The sequence below is a fragment of the Rhyacophila brunnea genome, unplaced genomic scaffold, assembly GCF_057557595.1.
Source record: "Rhyacophila brunnea isolate RB1 unplaced genomic scaffold, BYU_Rbru_1.0 scaffold_7, whole genome shotgun sequence".
Lineage (NCBI taxonomy): Eukaryota > Metazoa > Arthropoda > Insecta > Trichoptera > Rhyacophilidae > Rhyacophila > Rhyacophila brunnea.
Window position 1 is genome coordinate 13,334,454 of NW_028233339.1, and position 22,625 is coordinate 13,357,078.

Consider the following 22,625-nt stretch of genomic DNA (forward strand, 5'->3'; position numbering starts at 1 on the left):
GTCACACAGCACAATATAATATTAGACAGTAATTATCTGTAATATTACTTAAATCTCTAACAGATAGTGTAGAATTAATAGTTATTACCAGAGAATTATATTCTAAATAGTGAAACTCAAAATATTTATTTTTTATTTTTAACATAGTTTTCTATAACCCGAATGTATATGGTCTTGATACTTACCTAATTATGTCACAACCAAAGTAACTATCGAGTAATAAACTGACCTGTAAAATTTAATATGATTAATTATTATCATCATTTCGTAAAGTGGAATGCTACTAAGTAAATGCTAACACAAGCAATTACATTATATATTTGTATTGTTTGATCTATTTGTCTGTTACTCTCTATGACGCATGTATGCGTCTTTGTTGCACGATCCCGTGAATAGAATACTCACATTCCATCCTTATCATGCGCGCTGCATTTAATCGCTTACTCACGTGTATGCATTTCGCTCACACGTATTGGTATTCAAATTGGCACGTTCTTTAGCTATAAATATTGTTGCTCTATATTGCTTTGCTGTTATAGTTTATTGATAGATAAATAGTATTACTGACCGCATTGACAGGAATTTTGACAGGTGGTACTGCCACTTGGTAATTTTTAAGATAGTTAATCTTCCATTTCACATTTATTACCAATGAAAAATAATTGAATTAATTTGACTGTGTTGGAAACACTTTTGTGAAAAAATAAATGCGTGGTTTCATATTGTATTTAATGTGATGAAAGTGTATTCAAAATTTGTCAATAACATAAAAATGATATATATATATGTCGCCTAAAATATGCATTTAAATAATTGATAATTATGCAACGTAATTAAATATACATGAGCCTCCACGGAGTGGTTTATATTGACAGTCTTTATTTCCAACGAATGTTGTTTTTATCATTCGCTCTAGTCATTTGATCATTCTTATGGATCAAACATAAGTACATTGAAAAAACAAGAAGTGATTTTTGCAAAATACTTGAATCAAACTCACATACATACATACATTTAGAAATTGGCACTTCTCTAGTTTCATTAATAATGTTATTATAATAAATGCAATTAACATCGAAAAACAGTTTTTAATTGTATTTTATTATAGAAGAAACTACACTTTTACGACGTGACTATGAATCACTATTGTACAAAATAAGCTTTTGCGTTCTGAAAGCTTCTAAGTTATTTTCATTGGAGGTTTATTACTGTTGCTTACACAAAAACACAATTAAAAATATAGATTAAAGTGTATAATAAAATACATATATTGTGATTATAAGGATATCCAGTGGTCATTTAAAAGTAAATAAATCTGTCACATAAATTAGAATACGGAAGCCACGCGATAACTCAAATGGGCGTTATGTGTTTAAACATTATAATATAAAAGTGTTTATTTGTCAACTTCCTGGACAGTGTCTCAATGTTTTTTAGTCGCAAACTTTTGTAAGCTTTTCACATTACCGCTTTGTTTCCGTTTGGGTTTTTCAAAGTTTATGGTTTACTGTTCCGTAAGAGGACAATAACGGTTTATTTAGTTTAGTTTCGAGGGTAAGGTGTAAGTCAACTGCGAAGCTGTAGCGACGTTTATTGTTATTCCGACACTATATTAGGAATATGTTTGTAGAGTAAGATCAGTTATTTTTTTGTCAAAGGTTATTGGCCTTTGCGCTAATATGAATCTTCTGCAAATGGTCGACAGAGATAAATTGTTATTTTTCTATAGAATAGTTTAGAGTAACTATTTCTTTGTGTATTTGTAAACCAATCATCATTGGTAGAGTTGCTACTTAAGGTGAAACCTTTACTGAGCCCTTTTTAAAGAGACACCTAGCGGAAAAATACGCAGCTTGCAATTTGAGATTTTTTTTTGATAATTTACAATTTCAACTGTTATATTACGTCATTTTCGTTCTAGAATCATACGTAGTACAAAGTTATTAAGGTGAAGTCTTTACTGAGCCTTTTTTAAAGAGGCACCTAGCGGAAAAATACGAAGCTTGCAATTTTTTTTTGATAATTTACAATTTCAACTGTATTAACTAATAAATATGTGTCTGAAAACATTAAAAAGAAAAATATTTTTTTTCTCTGTCAAAGATAAACTTACAATTGTAAAAAATGTAATAAAATGTGAATTTGTTGAATCGGACTGCACCCTATTATTACACATATTTTATGGTCATATTTATTATTAAAATTTAGTTAATTAAGTTTTCTAAGCATCACTTAAGAGATTTTTGACTAATTCATAGTTTTAATATTTTTTATATCTATTTTAAAAAACATCGATTTTTATAAAAAATATACATGTGTTTAACTTGAAATCCTTTTTATATTTTATATCAAATTAAGCTTCAATATTGGGACCATACATAAATAAAATTTGATTTTTTTTACAACTGTAAGTTTATCTTTTACTTAAAATAAAATATATTTTTCGTTTTAATGTTTTAAAATACATATTTATTCATTAATACAGTTGAAATTGTAAATTTTCAAAAAAAAAAAAATTGCAAGCTTTGTATTTTTCCACTAGGTGCCTCTTTAAAAAAGGCTCAGTAAAGACTTCACCTTAATAACTTTGTACTATGATTCTAGAACGAAAATGACGTAATATATTCTAAAAATATTTTCTTTTACATATTATATTGACTATTTATTTTCTTATTACTCTATATTATTATATATTGATCAAGTGAATATAATTTAATCTAATTTTATGCAAGGTAATCAGGCAAAAAGGCATAGCATTGTAGTAAAAAGTTTAATGTTATAAAACGTATACTCCAATAACAATAAAAAATAATACTACACCAATAGCATATACTTTATTCGAGTCATTTATTTAAAGCCTATCTTCTTAATATTTTTTTTTTAAATGCATACTTATTAAAGTATTTAAATAACAACTTCATTATTTTATATTTTACAAACATCATATTATTTGCCAGCGACACTTGTCTCATGCGGCTTGAATAACTATACAGACATAGCTCTTGGTACTGATACGTAAGCAACTTTAATGTTCCACCAATGTCACTAACACAATCATACAAAGACTTCAACAAATTTGGTACATTTCACGCATACAACACATACATAGTATTATAAATGAATTGTAAAAAATACGTACTTAATATCAAAAAAAGTGTCATACTATCATGTGACACGAGGCTGTAGATATTTAAGCCTAAACTTAGAAAGATGTAATTTTTGTAGCATTTTTTTCGGCACGCCGGACCCGATGGTAAACAGTCTCGTGGGCTAAACGCTAAACTACCATGATAGCACATTTTTAGCTCGAGAAAAAATCGCGGTTGATCATTTAATATCTATTTTAGTGCCTGTTATATTTTTTCGTATGATAATATTTTTTGTTTAGTAAAATACTGAAGATGAAAAAAAAAAAAATCAAATTCAATTATTGTAAATATCGCTGTCCTAAGACTTCTTTTTGGTTATCTGGTATAACCTACCTCCCTTCAACACACTCTTCACCACTGTACTTCCAGATTAGTCAACAATATCTCATATTAAAGCGATTCTAAAAATACATATAGGTATACTAAAATACATTGTGCACGATACAATAAAATTTATGAAGTTATAGGATTATTCACTATTTAGGTTATTAATTAAGATTATATTTTTTTAATATCAAAATGTTAATTTCAATTAAAAAATAAAATTAATTATTTATTTGACTACTAACATAATTTATCATATTGATATTATGTATAATATTAATTTACTTCATAAATTATAATATTCGAGAGGTCAACTCTAAATGAAATTTTAATGTGTGAACGCTACTCGTGGCCCGTAATGTGTGTTACAATTTCTTTACTTTACACATAGCATCTTACCAGAGTCCAAAAGTCTCGACGTAAGAGCTTTGAGAATCGATATCTTCAGTAAACATTATATATTATATAATAAAAAGGACAAATAATTGATTATTTTTATTATATTATTTTAACAGTCGCATATTATGTAATTTCTAAACTATATTATATACCTTCTCATTTATATTATCTATCGACTAAAAACAATATTAATGCAAGATAAACTCTACTAAGTTACGTTAACTAAATTGTATAAATTTGCATGCGGAATAGAATCAAGCTTTGGAAATAAATATTGTTACTGAGCTTTTATAATCATGACATCGAAATATTATAGTTTGTACTTATAATCAATTAACTATGAATTCTTATGTTAGAAAAACTAAAAAAAAAATGTTAAGCATGAAATAATAAAATTAATAAACATAACTACCTACAATGATAAAATATCTGTTTAACAATGATTAATAAACAACACTAGTGTAATTAAACTCCAAACAAAAGTTTGAATGCAAAATCTTGTTACACCTTAAAATTTTGCATTTATAACGATTTATAAAATTTATTCAAAGATTAAATTGTATGATTGTGACACTTTTATATATCTTTTTTTTTTTATATACGTGGAATGAATGGAAAAACAACGAAGCAATAAATTCAAAAGATTATGCGGAAATTTACTTTTGTTATTCAGATTTTCATTGTGTGACTTGATTTATTATTAATGAAGGTCAAAAAATATTCCACTAAAATGAATTTAAAGAACGATTATTGGTTTCGTGACTTAAAAATTTATTAAGGCGATAAAATTTTATATGGCAAGTTTTTGGACAGCTTTAGAAATAAATTAGATCTGGAAAAAAACTCATCTGTACATACTACATACTAAATACACTATGACCGAAAATTGGAAATAGTTTCATATCTGCCCAAAATTTTAATGATTTTTTTTTATTTGGGTAATTGAACAATATCTACAATTATTTTTATGAATATTATTAGGCTTAATATTCATTCTGTACTATACCTTATCTTTCATGTCATTCATTCATATTGTAGAAGTTTGGAATTTTTTATTCACGAGTTGGTAGTAGAAAAACAGATTTTAGCACCCAATTAAAACATATTTAGTCAATTGAATCTAATATTTTTTAACTGTTATCACATTTATATAAAATCAATGATTTTAAAAACAAAACAAAGGCCAAGTATATAATATTGCATGTTAGCTTCAACCACGTGGTTTTATAATTTTCAAAAAGCCTTCATCTTTGACCATCATAAATTACCATTGTATTAACTTATAATATGTTATACGTTCGGGGTTCGAGAGGGAGAAGGTGATGAAATGATAAAGGCAGTGGTAGTAGAGATGGATGTAGCGTGTTGTTGTAGTTCCTTGATGAATAGTTTTAAAGGATTACAATGATAGAAGTACGTAATTGCGATGAGCTCGTGCTCAGACCAAGCCGCGGTCCATAGCGACGACTACAGATCTACTGTTAACGATAATATTGAGAGAGAATAACGGAGTGACGGTGGTCGAGTGAGAAGTCAGAAGTGAGCTCTTTTCAATTGTCCTTCTCTATTTCTATAAATTAAATTAATACATTGCAAAGGTCACTGTTTATCTAAGTGACTAAATCACACTAATCATCGTTGAATTAGGTTATGATTATTTATGTTATTCGGTTACGAGGAAGGGCAGACCAAGCGCTTCCGCAACTCCGATTTGTTTTGAAAACAAAACATGAATATCAAAGTGTATTATATTTGTAATGCTGAGTGATATGCTTACCATATAAGTGTGAAATCGATAAATTTTAACATTATTCTGTTTACTTGAAAAGATAGAGATGCACTTGAAACGTAATGATGAAGGCGAATATTTGTATTGTCTTATGGCCATATTGCTCGCAGGAAAGATGACAACCTGGAAATTTGTACTGTCGGTGATAGTAGAGGGCACGGAAGAGTTAAAATAGAAAAAAATGTCAACGAAGTCATCAGCTCAATAAGAGATATATTCTAAATTTAATCAAATATCTTAGAATCAATATTGTGACATATTTTATTCAATTTAGATTTTGTTAATTATTTATCAATTTATATTTTATTATACGCCCAAAAGAAATTCATTACTAAAAATATCAAATAAAAATCATTGCTGACAAAAATAATTATAAGAACATTATTTATAAACTATTTGAAGTTTATGTGAATATATAGATGTAGTCTTGGTCCGAAATAGGGCGTTAATACTATTTGGCAGGAATTTAGGGATTGCGATAAGATTTTAAAACCAGTATTTTTCGATACCGAAATTACGAAAATACCGGTTTTAAAAGTCAGAAAATACCGATATATTCGGTATTAAAAATGGAAAAAAAATGTATCCATTTTTTGTCGGGTTACGCGATGCCTGGTTTACTTCCGTGGCTCTTCATCATATTTAGAGACCAGCTATGTGATGTGTTATAAAATATTAATATTTTAAAGATATATATGTATTCAGTCACCATTAGCGATGGGTACAAGATTAATAAATGCGCTCCCTAAAGACATAGACATTTTCAATGATGTACTTTGCATTTTGTTTTTGAAACTGTATTTTTTTGTATAAAATTTTATGTTTTTCGTTCTCAAAAATTATAATTTTTTTGTATTAAATTGTACTTAAGTATGTTTTGATTATTTTTTTTTGTTATTATATATACATTTTTTTCTATATTCTCTTCTCTCTTGTGAGGGTAATGTTTGAATTATAATGTAACTCTCATGTTGTGTAGTCTTGAATTTAGATTTGTTATGTCCACAATGTTTTGTATTCTTAAATAAATATATATATTATATATATTGGAAGACAGCTACTTCGGTTTATTCCATATATTTTAGGAATAACAGTATTAATACGGACATTCAATAGAAAATACAGAAATACTGGTATTGGTATTTTCATTCGGTATTGCAATCCCTAAGCAGGGTTTCTTATTGAAGAAAATGTTTCCATCGATATAAATTCAGTGTCTAATTAATTATTTTATCCAAATATTTATATATTATTATTATGTCACAATTTCGTAATTTTTCACCTTTTATGTGATTTAATGTTAGTCTATACCAGGGTTTCCCAAACTTTTTCTGCAATTTTTTCTGGTTTATTTTGTAGGTTATTTATTAGTGCAGCTAACCGTTCTGCCAATTTTGGCAACTGTCGTTAAGACTTGTCAGCCGGTCAGTTAAAGACAATATATCCCATCTTTTTCATGGGCACGGTGTGAGAAAAGATGGTCCTCCGTTTGTATCTAGATCATAGCCCCCAGGCTAGGATTTTTGGCGGGCCCCCTACTTATCGCTAAGGTTAAAGGCAGTGTGACGATGTACATTTGCATATTCCAAATGGTGTTCGAGCTAAAATTAAGGGTATTTTTAGCGATTTTTTGTATTTTTAATACACCCCACTGTTATGTTAATATGCACAATTTTACACAATGTCAAAATATCGACAATAATCAAAAATTGGAAGTATGGCAAAACCACATATTTTTAAGACATTTTTAAAATATTAGTGCATGTTTGTGATGTGTGTTTATGTCACATGGCTGGTCAATCTCGACGTCATAAACATCAGTGGAGATTGATCATCACTCGTCTTTCAATATGAAGTAGATTCTTTAAATTTGTTGCAGTGTATAAAATCTTTCCAAATGGTCGCGGAACACCTATTCAGGTTCGGCGGAACACTGGTGTTCCGCGGAACATAGTTTGGGAAACCCTGGTCTATACTATAATAATAAGAAGCTAGATTAGTTGAGATTTTGTAAGTATTGAAATAATATACCGTATATAACAGTGAATAAAAGAACTCGTGCCATTTGGATCGATGAATAATTTTTGTGTGAATAAAAAGATTGAGGGCTATATTCTTACATAATTTAAGACCCTAATTTGAATGACGACACGGGTCCAATCTCGACTAACCTATACATAATTCTGGAAGACCATACTATTATTGTCCAATGTATTTTTGAATATTGTCATCGCATTGAGATATGTTTATAGAATTTAAACTTTTCGAGAACACGGAAAAAGGGTGAGTGTTACTTTTGGGGAAAGTTATATTATTATATAAGTATAATATTTACATACTAAACTAAAGTGAAGTTAATAATAAGTTAATGCATAACGACAAAGTTCTACATCTCTTTGTATTGAAAATATAAACTTGTCAATATTTTTTTGGTCTGTAAGAAATTCAATTCAAAACTTTTTCAGGATGTTCATAGCATAACTCACATTGTTAGCAGCAAACGCGAAGTACTTCAATAAACATTTTACTTCCATTCTTTATATTGTATGTAGTGAGAAAATATTCTCAATAGGAATCTTTATAAAGCCAATTCTAAGGATTCTCTTGAAAACCATGGAAACGGTTTGGCATTTAACTTATAATACAAATTATTATGAGTTGCACTTAAGATCTTTCTCGCAGGTTTTATTCATTCACTCTTTTTACTTATACATTTCGATTTCATTAAAAGAAGTCTTACTTATTTATAAAAAAAAGTTTTTTCCCTAGATACCTTTATGGATACCTCGCATTTATCGTGGTTTATTTAAGGATTTTGGCACGCCAACTATGAATGATGAGAATGATGCCTTATTGAAAATCATTCGTCTACCCGCACTATAATATGTAAAAATAGTTACGACACAATATTTAGCTAACTGGGTGAGCTAAACTATATATACGTAGAGGAAGGACATGTTCTTCTGGCATTGCGGCCACTTTGGAACGGTGTTAGTGTCATTTGAAAGTAACGATACCAACACCTTAATGATTCGCCTGCACTGCCATAAGAATCTGTCAGCATTTTACCGAAATTATGCATGAGTTAATATAATGTTATAATTATTATTATTATCTGTCCTTCGCGGCAGGAGGAGAGATGGGGCTACATACTATATAATGTGAAGTTACCTTAATGTAAGTGGGTATTTTACTGTACGATATTTCCATTTTTTTATATTTAACAAATCCTAGATAATTTTATATGTAATGATAATTGTATAGGTAAAGTAGGTACTAAGTTGATAATATTAACGATAATTAATTTTTATTTTGTAGCAGTTGCATGTGTATCATTGGTAAGTGTGCATAGTAGGCGGCTCTCGTGGTGCAGTGCGTAAGGCGCTAGGCCTTCCATCCGGGATAAAGCATTTGATTTCCGGTGACGACACAATATATGTATGTGATTTTCTCAAACCCTGGGTATTTTTGATTGTTCAAAATACTAACAAACACCGTATGGTTAGTAAAAAAGTGCATAGTTTCCGAAGATGCCAAAAGGCGAAATCCGGATTATAAAACAATAATTAATTATAAGTTTAATTCAAGTTGTATCAAGTATCCTTAGTTGATAGTATTAATTTATTAAACAATGTTTTATTACTTTGATTAGGTCACACCAATCTATCCACAACCATTCATAAAAATGTCCGTGTATGTATTACCATAATCCATTTTTTATATGTAGGGCGCTATTAAGCATAGAATGCTTATTTTATAGATTTTTATCCATCTTCTCTATCAATGACCAATTATAAGCCTTTTAATGAATTTATTTTGTAGATGGCATATATTTATGTAAATATGCATTTATTGATGCGTTATTAAACTTGGGTTGATATTATGCTGTTCAAATAATGCTAGAATAAACTAACATGTTAATGAATAAATTAAAATCAATAATGATATTATGGTATTATATTATTTATACTCATGTAAACATGGTTGAAATTAATAATATTATGCCAATTCATTAAACGTAGTGTATATAATTACATCTGAAATATTATATCTTACACTTATTTGATGTTCAAGAATTATTTACAAAACAATATTTTTTAGCTGTCACATAGTTACCATCTTAAAATAAGTCCCTCTACAATTTACTTAGAAAAATACGCAATAAAGAAATGCTACATCCGCCTTAAAATGAAAGCGGAATTTTGGAGGAAGTTAAGAATCAGAGAGTTTTCCAAGTCCAGGAAAGAAATCATTTAATTTACAATTATAAAATTCTGAAAGTTTTCTTTTACATTACATATTTTATTTAGAAGTTTGTTACTTTAAAAATAAATGTGTACTTAGTTTAGATTCCAGTAAATAGTTAAATTTTTCAATTTATTGTCATGAATGATATACAATTGTTTAATACAATATTATGTATTATTTAATATACATAAATTTAATGTAAATTTTTGTCTCTAAATTTCAACACAAAATATTATAAAATGCATGAAATATTAAATAATATTATAATTTCTGGATGACCTACTGGAAATATTTAAATACAAACCCCTTGTATAATTATTAAAGTTCCAATAAAGTACCTATTAAATTATTCATCGAATCGAGAAATTTAATTGGTGAATTTTTCGGCAGTCCTCTCGTTAAAAACTTCCGTATTTGAAGTGCAATTATCAAGATATCAGATTGTTTATGCATCAAGTTCTTTTTAATAATTTGCAAAATTTGGTATTCAAATTTTCAAAAGTAAAAACTCCCGCAAAAACAGAAATAAATTAATTACGTACCTATATAAAAATTATACAATAGAAAATTATACCTATCTATAGTAATATAATCTCGTAGCAAATTGTAGACAAAATAAAATATTAACATGTATAATTGCCAAATTTTCAAATATTAATGCGATCTATTGGGAATTTCGAATAATAAAAAAATGATTAAAAGTGAATTTTTGTGTAGTTTTATTGGGCTTACAAAAACACACATACTTTATTATTAAGAAACGAGAAAAACAATATTTATACCGAATGAGACTTGACCATCGCATACCATCGCATTCCGGGAAGTCTAGGACGATTCGGTCCCGGGACAACTGGACGCCACGCAATCGAACGAAATTCGAAAATAAATATACATTCGTGAATTATAGGTACCTATTTAACATAATTAAATTATTTTTTAATAAACTATTTCTTTTATTCAAAGAATAATTCACAAGATTTAATAATGTACAATTTTAATTATTGAACATACATAATTCTGAAACACTCGTGAGAAAATATAGCCAATAGAAAAAATCTTTTTCGAAAAAAGTAAGACACCCAGCAGGAATCGAACCTGCGTCTCTTGGGTTTAGCGCCCTGTGCACTACCATTATGCTACGACTGCCATGATTAAGCATTCCAATAGCAATGCCAATTAAGAACCATGCACCTCGGTGCTTAAAGAAAGAGTTTTAGGAAATAAAAAGGAATCTTGACTTGCTCCGCCGTCATTTATATTATTTTAATGAATTGAAGTGTCCTCTGTACTAAGGATTGCAATACCGGTATTTCAAGACCGGTATTAAATTATTTATCGATACCGAAATACCGGTTTCAAAAGTCCAAAATACCGGTATTTTCGGTATTATGAAAACATACACGATTATGTTTTTCGAAAATGAATTTAATGTTATTGTTCATTACTAACTACTATATTGTAGGTATATTAAATTTAGTCTATAAATTGTATGCTGCCAAAACACATATTGACTTGTAAACCAAAAAAAGTTAACTAATATTAAAACAAAATCCCTCAAACATACTTATGGAATTGTCGCGATGAATATATACCTAACATATTTCGAAAAAGAAAATATTCGTGGCAAACATTTCCAATTAATGTATAACTTATTATAATTGTTCGAACGTTGGTAGTATGTACATCCAACAAACGTTGAATTTGAGAGAGATATTTCTATACCCGGACAGTATTTTTAAAAATTAGCAGTTCTAAAATATTATGATCAATGCATATTTATAAAGATCAACATAATAAATGTGGGTAGGTACTTTAGCTTGCCATAAAATAGTGCTTTAAATAAATTAGAATACTTATATTCGTTGATAGGTTTTGACGAATACCAGTATTCAATAAGAAATACCGAAATACCGCTATCGACATATTCATTTGGTATTGCAATCCCTACTTTGTACCCGTGTAATAAAACTCTGCTGAAACAGAGGAGTCAGGAGTTGAAAATGATGAATCTAAGGAGGGATCGGAATTATTAAGTACTAAGTATTGTTTCAAAATATATCTAAGTTCAATCCATATTATAATATACATCGTTTAGTGTGAGCAATACAATAATATTATATGTAACGGCCATACAATGGATATGCTTCGACGTGATATTAATGATTTATTGAGAGAAGCATGCAATGTTTTTCCAGACGGCCATCGAAAATCCGTCATGGAAACGTTTGAAAAGAAAGAAAATATATTTCGAAAAGCACTCTCTCATAACGCCCCATGCATTATTATTATGCGTACAATCACCATTTCATAACAGATTTTCACGAGAAAGGTGGGTCTTTTGTATAAAATACACATTTTCATCCATCATGTTGTGAAGAAAAACGTATTTCATAATATTATCTTTCACTGTGTTTTTTATGTACTCAGAATACAATGAGAATCTTTGAATGATTGGGAATATATTGCGCTTGTATGTATTTGAAAATAACTAGATTCTAAAAAAAACTGTTGTTATTAAAGACTTTCGATTAGAGGAAGTTTTACGTATTACAAAACTTGATAGCGATATTATCAACTATGCTTGAATGGGTAGCCACAGAAAAATATTATTTTGGACGTTGGCATTTTTAAATAAGATGACTATAAACTATTGTTTACGCATGGGCAAAGAAGGAAGAAGGATTTGGTTTTAGTTATTAGATTTTAAGAATATGTTTTATGGAAATGTATTATCTAAATAAAGAGACATTATCATCTGTAAAAAGCTTATTAATCGTTTCCTACTACTAGTTAACTAATACGATATTGGAAATATAATATAGTTTTATTGTGAGAATACAAACGAATACACAATAATCGCCTATAAAGTCATTGATATTAATAGTTTTTCATTATGTAAATATAACTAATTTTTTTTTTATGATTTATGATTATGAGTTGCGATATGAAGTAGTAGAAATACACCAACGGTCTGTGTGCAAAATAGGTACAAAAGGTAGTAAGGTTAAGTTCTTAATATGTATGCAAGATTCACTATTATTAAAAACAGAAAAAAATAGTATCCAGTGATCGGTACTTGCAACTTTTTATTACCACGTTTTTATTAGCTCGTATTTTTGTTTGTCAAGTACAAATTTTTTCTTGTTTGTCCAAGATTTGTATTGGACGATTGAAGAGTTTTAGCTAACTTCCCGACTAGCTAGACATTTTTAAAACTTTTAAAATATATCAGAACACGACGAAAATATATTCTTTTAATACTATTAGCCATCTTTAAGCAGAATTGAATTCGTTTTCAGTTAATTCTGTTTTGTATGGAATGTTATTTCGGAAAAAAATCGTAAAAAGTTACTATTATTGGTTGCTAAGAGGGTCCTAGCAACTAAATTATTAATATATACGTGCGTTACTATGGAAATCAATATGAAATGTCAAAATGACATTTCAGTATTCTATATTTATTCAGTATTTCTATCAAGTACAAAAAAAGTATTTATTAATACATAGCATTGTCAAGTTTAAATGATTTAACAGAAAATTTAAAAATGTGGTATATAAAAAGTTCTTTTTATCTTGTAATTATTATCTATAGTATTAATGATATTTTTAGTTGATGGATAGTTATTACTATTTTTACGAAGATAGTTGATTCTTAAGGTAATAAAAATATGAGATTAAATAAGTAATTTTGAAAATATGTCAATAATTTCTTACCTGTAAGTAGTAATGTAATAATATTATATCAAAGATTTATACATATTTTCGTATGAATTTATTTGTTTGCGGAAGAATCAAAAAAGATTTTTCTTATATTATCCGTGATTCAAAATGGTCATAATATTGTAATGCGGGTGGAAAAGCCATTACATAACTTAACATGCAATAAAATATCTTCATATTCTAGCAGCTCTCTATTTTAAGGCGCCTAACATTATTTTGGTGATTGGGGAAAAACGCCTTCCCCTTTATTTATTCTGTTTACGACAAAGAGTTTTGGGTCATTGTATAAATATGTCGTAAATTGTGATCAATAAACGTAATAATATGCTAGGCACAATATTTCACGAGGAATTTATTATGAATGGGTACTATCAAATTTTGCTGAATTTAAGTTTCAAAATATAAAAAACACGAAACCTTACCTACAAAATATGGCTGATTCGGAATCCTATGGACCAACTCAATAAAATCATATTTTTAGACAATTATTGTACTCAAAGTTGGCTTATAAATAATTAATTTAATAATTTAGTGTTTCTTTTATTCAACGAATAATTCACAAGATTTAAAAATGTACCATTCTAATTATTGAATATACATAATTTTGAAAAACACTATGTTCAATAATTAGAATGGTACATTCTTAAATCTTGTGAATTATTCGTTGAATAGAGGAAAAAGTTAATTATAAATTATTAGGTAGTTCAAGTAAGTTACATCATAAAAATATTGGAGAAATCCGCGATGTCAGTTAGTAATTGAAATAGTAGGTATCTACTTTGATTTAATAAACAAAAACCGATTGCCAAAGTAGCTTGATTTAGAAGAGCGCTGAGGAGTAGGTATTAAAAAGGCCAATAGTTAAAATGTGTCGTAATTAGTATGTCACCTTGTAGCATAGAGGATAATGCATGGATTGGGCGTAAGCCCAGGAGATGCAGGGTTCGATTCCCTGCCTACTTTTTTCAAAAAGATTTTTTTTATTGGTTATACCTAATATCATATTTTCTCAGAAGTGTTTTTCAAATGTTTAATAATTTTATGTTTTAAATATTTTTATTAAGTATAATGTTACTTTTACCTTATAACTTATGAAATTAAACATTGTTTTTTTTATTTAGCCAAAATTATATAAAATTTAATAAATTCATCGACGGTAAAAAAAACGTAACATCTATTGGAAGAAAGAATAATATTGTGAACGCACGTTTTGACTTTTTAAGTAAAATGTCCATCTAGATCAGAGGTTGGCAAACTTTTCGGATGAAGGGCCAAAATTCAGGAATTCAAAATGAGCGGCGGCCCGCAAGTAAAATACCATTTTTATATGTACACTATTTATTAACAACAAAAAAAACTAATGAGAGGAATGGAACTGTTTTACTTTTTTAACATTTTTTTAAATTCAGTTGTTAATTTTGTAGTTGAGAAACGTGTTAAAAGATAAAAACATGAATCTTTTTCAAAAATATAATATTGCTTGCGGGCCGCGGTTTGCCCGTGCCTGATCAAGATGGTGTCAAATTATTTTTATAAAAGTAGACTTGGTTCATCAGGATTCTGAACATTGAAGTTAATAGCCTTATCAAACCACATTCGGTCTTAATTGGGCCTACTACGGGAATCTATGTTTGGATGGGAAGCATTATCATTATTTATAACTGGGAATGTTTCAAGAGGAGTAAGTGTATTTTGTGGGTAGTATTATGCGACATTCCATTGAAACGACAGAGCAATATGAAGCTGTCTCCAGTTTGATGTGACACAAGGGCGCGTATTGTAGTTATTGACTCACTACCGTAAAACAGCACAGTCAGAATACAAACGTGTAATAAGCAGAACCTATTATTTTAAAGAAAAAAAACTAAAAATATTATACATACACAAATCTGGTCGCTTGATTTTGGCAAATTTTAAAATTAGACATTAGATTTAATTCGAATAAGTCATAGGTAGACTTATAGAACAGGACTACTTTTCGTTACAGTGAAAGATGTGAAATTTGTTTTCTGAGGTGTTTAAAATTTATGTATTTTCATTATATTATACAAGACCACTGCATGACGTGAAGCTCATTGTTTGTTTTATTGAAACCTTCAGAAAAATAGGCAATGATACCTTCAATTTCAATTTCAATTTATTTATTTTTCATATTGTGGACATTACAAATTATAAGTTTAATACGTTCACAACATGACATTTAGAAACAAAGAAATATTATTAAAACAGTATTATGTACATAAAAAAGAGATAGATCAGTATTAAGTTATTCTACAGTATAAATGTGTAAATACAAAAAATATTAAGTATATAAGTACAAGGAAGTACCCCGGATGAGTTAAGCAGACCCTATTTCAAAAATTTATAAAATAACGTCCACCTATACTCATCCTCACGTAGATGGAATATATCAACATCCGAAGCGATTTGGTTGAACAGAGTTATTGCCCTCCCAATTGGCATCACCAATGGCAGGTTAGTTCTGCTCCTCGGGAGAACAAACAACTGATGCTACCGATTTCTAAGACAGTTATCAGGGACACACAAGTCAATACTACCAAGAATGGCAGAGTTCTCATTCACACCACGTATAAGTCGAAATATGACAATATAGTCTCTAATCTGAATCCTTAGTCATTTGACTAAACATTACTTCAGACCGGTTTAAAATATTAAAAAATATTTTATAATAAACATAATATTACGTATTTATTTAAATCATGTAAGTTTACAGTTATAGAGGTAGAAATTAAAATTAAAAAAATATACATATTAATCAAAAATAATAAGAATATTAAATAATGAAAAATTATCTAGAAAACGAGACAGCCGTCTAGACTCTAGACACTAGACAGTAAGTTGTCTAGACATATATAAGTCTAAATTTTATAAACATATTTTTTTTAAAAGTATCTAATTGAAAATAAATAAAAGCGAACATGCATGGAAAATTATCTGCTGGATAAAACTCAATAAGTGAGAATTTATGGTTTATGTCAATCGAGAGGAGAAATGAATGAAGAAGGATGGTTTTATACTTTTCTTAAATTTTATCTCCATGAAGGATTTCAGATAAAATGGTAATGATCAGTCGACTTTTTTCACATTTAAGACGACATTGAAACTCGATTATCTCTATATTGTACTATAGTATTTAGTTAGTGTTTTACCTTTGAAACGGCATTATATAAATACTTTTCTCTCCACCAAAAACTTTTTTTATCAGTTACGAGAATAGTTAGAAAAGTATTTTAAACATTTTTAAAAACACAGTTTTATTTTTCAACGTTGTACCCTTTTATGGATACACATGTGGTCCAGCATTTATTTTTTATTCCATACGATATAAAAATAATAGTTTTATCGGAAAAATAGTCATTGATCCTGATTCTTTTTACTGAGCCAAATTTTTAAGTTCGTGAACAGGAATAAGGTTCACGGGTTCACTCCCGGGAAATATAGTGAATGATAAACTAATTCAATTATTTGACAAGACTTAGTCAATTTTTCTACTGCATCGAGGTGATTAAGATTTTTGGAAAGGTGCGTTCGTTATCCTGATGGAAGTAAACTTATTGTGTGCCAATCTTAGCCGATTTTCTTACAACTCGCAGGAAATTCATTCTCCAAATATTCATTCATAATGATTCATTTCATATCTTCTATATTATACTTTTCATCCCCGCATACCCTGTCTATTATATTGATTTCTGTTTAGTCTTTTCTACAGGACTGACTATAGACAGGCAGGAGCACTGAATTGCGCGGTACATTGGTAGTGCTTGTAATTAATTATTTTTAAACGAAATGCCGTAACCTGTTAGCAGTAAATAAAATTTTCTTGTTGTATATTTCTTTAAAATCAATAAATTAACGTGTTACAATTTATTTCAATATGACACAATCATAAATTTCTACAAATAATATGCCATTTTAAACTCTACGTATAAACTCCGATTGAAATTTATAGTTTTGTTTCGCAGTTTAACTATAGTGGACTTTGCTCTAATTAGTATAATTTATATTGGTAAATCAACGTTTTCAAAATTACTCACAAATCGACATAAAAGTCTTTCGAATTAAAGTTAAAGATCAATAAATACAGCGCTAAATAGTACGTCAATTCGAAATGTCCGGTCAATAGACAACAAGTACGGTATGTACATATTGTGCAAATAGTATTTTTATATATAATTTTTCGTCTCAGAAATCTTGCGCACATGCACTTGGCACTTTCATATTATCCGTAATTTGTTCAATGATTTTTTTTTACCATGAGCGATCCCACGAAATTCATATGGGCCGCCACAGAGTCGAGGTTTGTATTAACAGATTTTTTATTTTTACGAGAAATGGATTTTAGCCACATTCTCAATGATTTGTGGTAACCTGTGAGTAGTATTCTGTCGTAACCTTAATTAAGCGCCCGGAGTACGATCCATGCTTGGTGAGTCTCTTAAAATTGATGCAGAGTCTCCAATAACTCGTCTTTGATCTACTCGACGGTTAACTTGTTCAAATAAAAAAAATGATGACGTCACGGAACTTCTTCTTCTTCGATGGCGCTACAGCTCAAGTCGAGCCCTGGCCTCTTCCACCGCCGTCCTCCAGCCGGTACGGACAGTCACATCTTTTCCAGTTCCTGATTTTGAGCAGCCAGTTGGCATCTTTTGTAAGTCACGGAACTATTTTTCCCCAATTCTGCGGCAAATGCGAAAGTATACAATTCAGGTGGATAAAAAAATAATCAACTAGTCGTCATATCCGACGATATCTTAAAATTTTGACAAAAGTCGATTTAAGAATGATAACTTCCGACAGTGATTGTTCTTTATGAATTTTGGTGCCATCTCTTAGAAATTTGACAAAAATTTTGAAATACACTAATTGTTGGCATTCTTGTGAAATAAATCAGTTTATTGTATCTGAATGAAACATCAAACGTTTAAAAATGACGTTATTTTCTCATTTAATAATTGTGTACTAACCCTTGACTACCGACAAAAAGTTGAAATGAGGTCACGAGTAATTTTTCGGCACTTTATTCAGTGAAAAAAAAAAGAAAAATTATGGAAAAACGTTTACTGAAACAGTCTATGAATAGCTAATCGACATTCACTGTCAGATTTTTTCCCTAATTTACATTTTTACAACGTCGACTTATCGCTTCAAGTATTTTTTATATTAACCAACTTTACTAACTAATTCCATATAAAAATCATTCTTTATCCTATAATCTGATGTATCAATGATTTGCAATAATATTTGTATTTTTGGTACAGTTCGGTTATGAGGAATACAGCGGCAAACACACAAAATAGCCGATATACTGGATTATTTGTTAGGTTAACCTAACCAAACCTAACCTAACCTAACCTAACCCAACCTAACCCAACCTTACCTAAACTAACCCAAACTAACAAATAATCCAGTATATCGGGTATTTTCAAAATGTGTTTTCCGCTGTATTCCTCATAACCGAACTGTACCGTATTTTTTTAGTATTTTTAATACTTCAGCAGACCATAACATCCAACGTAGTAGTAGTAGTAGTGATATTATCTCAGAAATCCCCATGCTTTGAGAAAAATAAATATAATATACTGTGACGTCACAGGGAATCGAATCCGAAGTCCCCAGATAAAAAGTCAGTTCCTTACACATTAGATTAAGAAGGCTGCTAGTAACTACATAGAGGTTATCTAAACAGATTATCTAGAAAAGTTTGTACATAATTCATTTGCTCAACCCATCGGATTCTTGCTCTTTTTAAATATACATTAAAAAACAACATGTAAATATGAGTCAACGGTAAGATTAAAAAACTCTGCTTTGAAACTGTATTTATGTCACTACTCCACTTCAGGTGTTAGGTGAATAATGCCGTATTGATAGTGTCATTTTATTCTTTTCCAATGTGTGCCTTTTACATTGTAGGGTATCAATATACGTCTCGAGACAAAATTTATGTGTCACTATGTATGGAGCTATTTTAATTGTATTCTTTAATGAATATTGATTGTTTTTGACCATATCAGCATCTAAATATACTTTTCATAGAAAAGACGACATCTCGAGCTCAGCACCCACATCTCCGCAGAATACCGCATATACGCGATGGTTTTCAGGGAACTGCGGTAGGTATCGGTTGGTAATTTGCAGAAATGTTGATTCTAATTTTGGTCCAACGAGACATGCTTTCTATCACATTTACCCCAGTGTCAAATAGGGAAGTAATAATATTGGGATCCTATCCACCAACGATGACAGCGTGGCTTAAGCGCCGGCCTATAGCATCATGGGACCCAGGTTCGAATCCTGGGTCTGCCAAGTACACAATATTGTTTTTCAGTTTGCGTATGAGTCAGATTATGGACCTTATATGTTGAGCAAGTGGCTGACATACATTTCTCGTAAAAACAAAATTTGTTAATGCAAACCTCCACTCTGTGGAGGTCCATATGATCTTCTTAGGATTGGGCAGGATCGAAAAAAAATGCAAAAATCATACAAGACGGTACTTCAGTGAAACGGCAAATAATTTTCAACTATAGGTGCGACGAAATTTCGGACTGGCTGGCAATCGGAGAGCGAAGTCGAGCTGTGAACACGTCATTTTTTTTTGTGATAGCGACGGGGGAATTTATTCTTAAATCGTGTAAAAATGACTAAAAAACGTTACCCATTTACTTAAAAAAGAAAACATGTCAATGAAGATATTATTATTATTAGTAATAGAATAATAAACATAACATTAAATGGACGCATGTTGACCTTTTATGACAAATTATATTTTGTTCTACACGGGTCATTTGCACAATCTTCGCTTCGCGTAGTCACGATCGTTTTAGACCGTGCCCCAGCTGATGTATAGCCTTAACACACAGATACCACAAAATGATTTTATTTAGCAAAGTACTTACCGCATTGTAATAAATTTTCATCGAATTTTGTGATACGAAAAAAAATGAAAATAAAAACAAAATTTATTGCGTGATAGCGTTGGTATCGTACGTCAATAATAAATTTGAAAATGACACTTTAGCTTGGGCGTGATAACCTCGTTTTGAAGGACCAGTCGATCATTGAGCCTTCCCCTCTCTTGAGTCGACCGAAAGAATTTTATCTTTAAAAATTATTGCGGATTCATGAAGACCATTTTTGTCATTAATCTTACTTGCTACGACGTTGGATAGCAGTTTGTATTAGAGTTTGTGCTTCGCTGGATAGAAAAGCTTTGCTTCGTTTTAGATTAAACCGATTTAAAGAGTAACCACGGATGGATTGTTATTATCTTATACACGACCAATAAAACATAACAATATTTGTTTTATTTTGATATATTATCTAGTTTGAACACTGACTAACAATTTTGAAAGAATAGTGAATGTAATTTATGTAGAATAAAATGTGAAATTATCCAGGTTTAGATGTGCAGGTTATTTTTGAAAAATACTTTGTATTTCTTTACTAATACCTTATTTTTCGTAAAATTTTCTTGTCAATAATTTGTATCTATTAAATCATTATAAATGATTGTACTTTTTAACATAATATTGATACCTCCACGTTTCTACGAGTATGGAGGACCCCTTAAGTGCAAAGTACGAGCGAAGCTATGGATGCCACATTCATGTTTCTTATAGTCCGCCAAGCCAAATTTCCGTCCATCGCCGCTCGATCAAGTAGAATGCTCTGTACTTTTATTTATTAACTGAAAAAATGTACAAATTGCTAGATATGGAGATAAAAGTTAGTCATGCGAGATTGGTATGATTGAGACTCGAAGGAAATAATTTTAGTTTTTAAATCGTATTTGTATTAAGATACCTAATGTACTGAACAATTTACATTACTGAGCTAGTCGAAGGGTGGAAGCTGGTCGTGTGACTCACACGTATCGACCGAAGGCGCGCTGTCAAGGGCGTCATTAACGTCAGGTCGACCGGAGAGTTGAGCGCGGAGGTCGGATCGGGCTGTGCGGCCCCGACTCTCCTCCCTACCCAGACTTCCGAGGTGTCAATATGATATGGTAATATTTCTAAGAATACAGTGCTGAAAGTGAAGTATCATTAGTTAACTTAAGAATAACAATGAGTATAAATAACAGCTATTGCAAAACAAATGAATTTCGAGTAAATTGTAATCTCAGATTAAGTTAAATAAACAAATGCAGTGTTTATAGTTATAGAGATGCTATGAAATATGTGGCCGTGAAATTTAAGCTTATTTTGAGAGTCGTAATCACTGAAAATGTCAAAGCACGTTATGGTGCTATTCTTTCACAACGGACAATAATAATAACTCTGCTAATCAGTGCAATTGAAAAAATAAAATTTACCAAGTTTTTATCGATCTATGTATCGGGATTGTTTGTAATGATTTTTTTTTTTATAAAATTGAGAATCTGGGCATAAGAGAAGTGCACAATATAATGTTTTGCGAAAATCGTATTTAAACATTGGGGTTTTTTTTTATTTACAAGTAACTATCTACTTTCTTAAGTCTTACAGTTCTTAAAGTTCGTCTCCTATACATTTTTTTAAAATGAAATGCTTAAATCCACCATAAAAAATCCTATAAACAACAGAGTTATGTGGATAAATAATATTGAATTCGTAATCATGTCTGCAAGTTTGAAACAAAATAATCGAAGAACGCTTAATACACCATCTTTCAGACAAGTTTTAATAATATTTCTCAACTCAATCGTTAAATTCAAGTGCATAAAGTAAATGAATAGTTTTTCATCCCTAATGACAAAATTGCCCGTGGCATTCTGACAATTATTAGATAAACTTTCATGGACGTTCTTGTTACTTTCATAAATGTATAATAATATTATAAATATGTTGTGTGAAAAGGAAAATAATATACGTACCTACCTAATTTTCAATTTTATACCCACGAAGACTTAGCGTTTATGGGTCGGGCTTATAATGTCGCGGGTCCCGTTTTCGAATCGCGGATCTGGTAAATTAACAATGTTGTTTTTC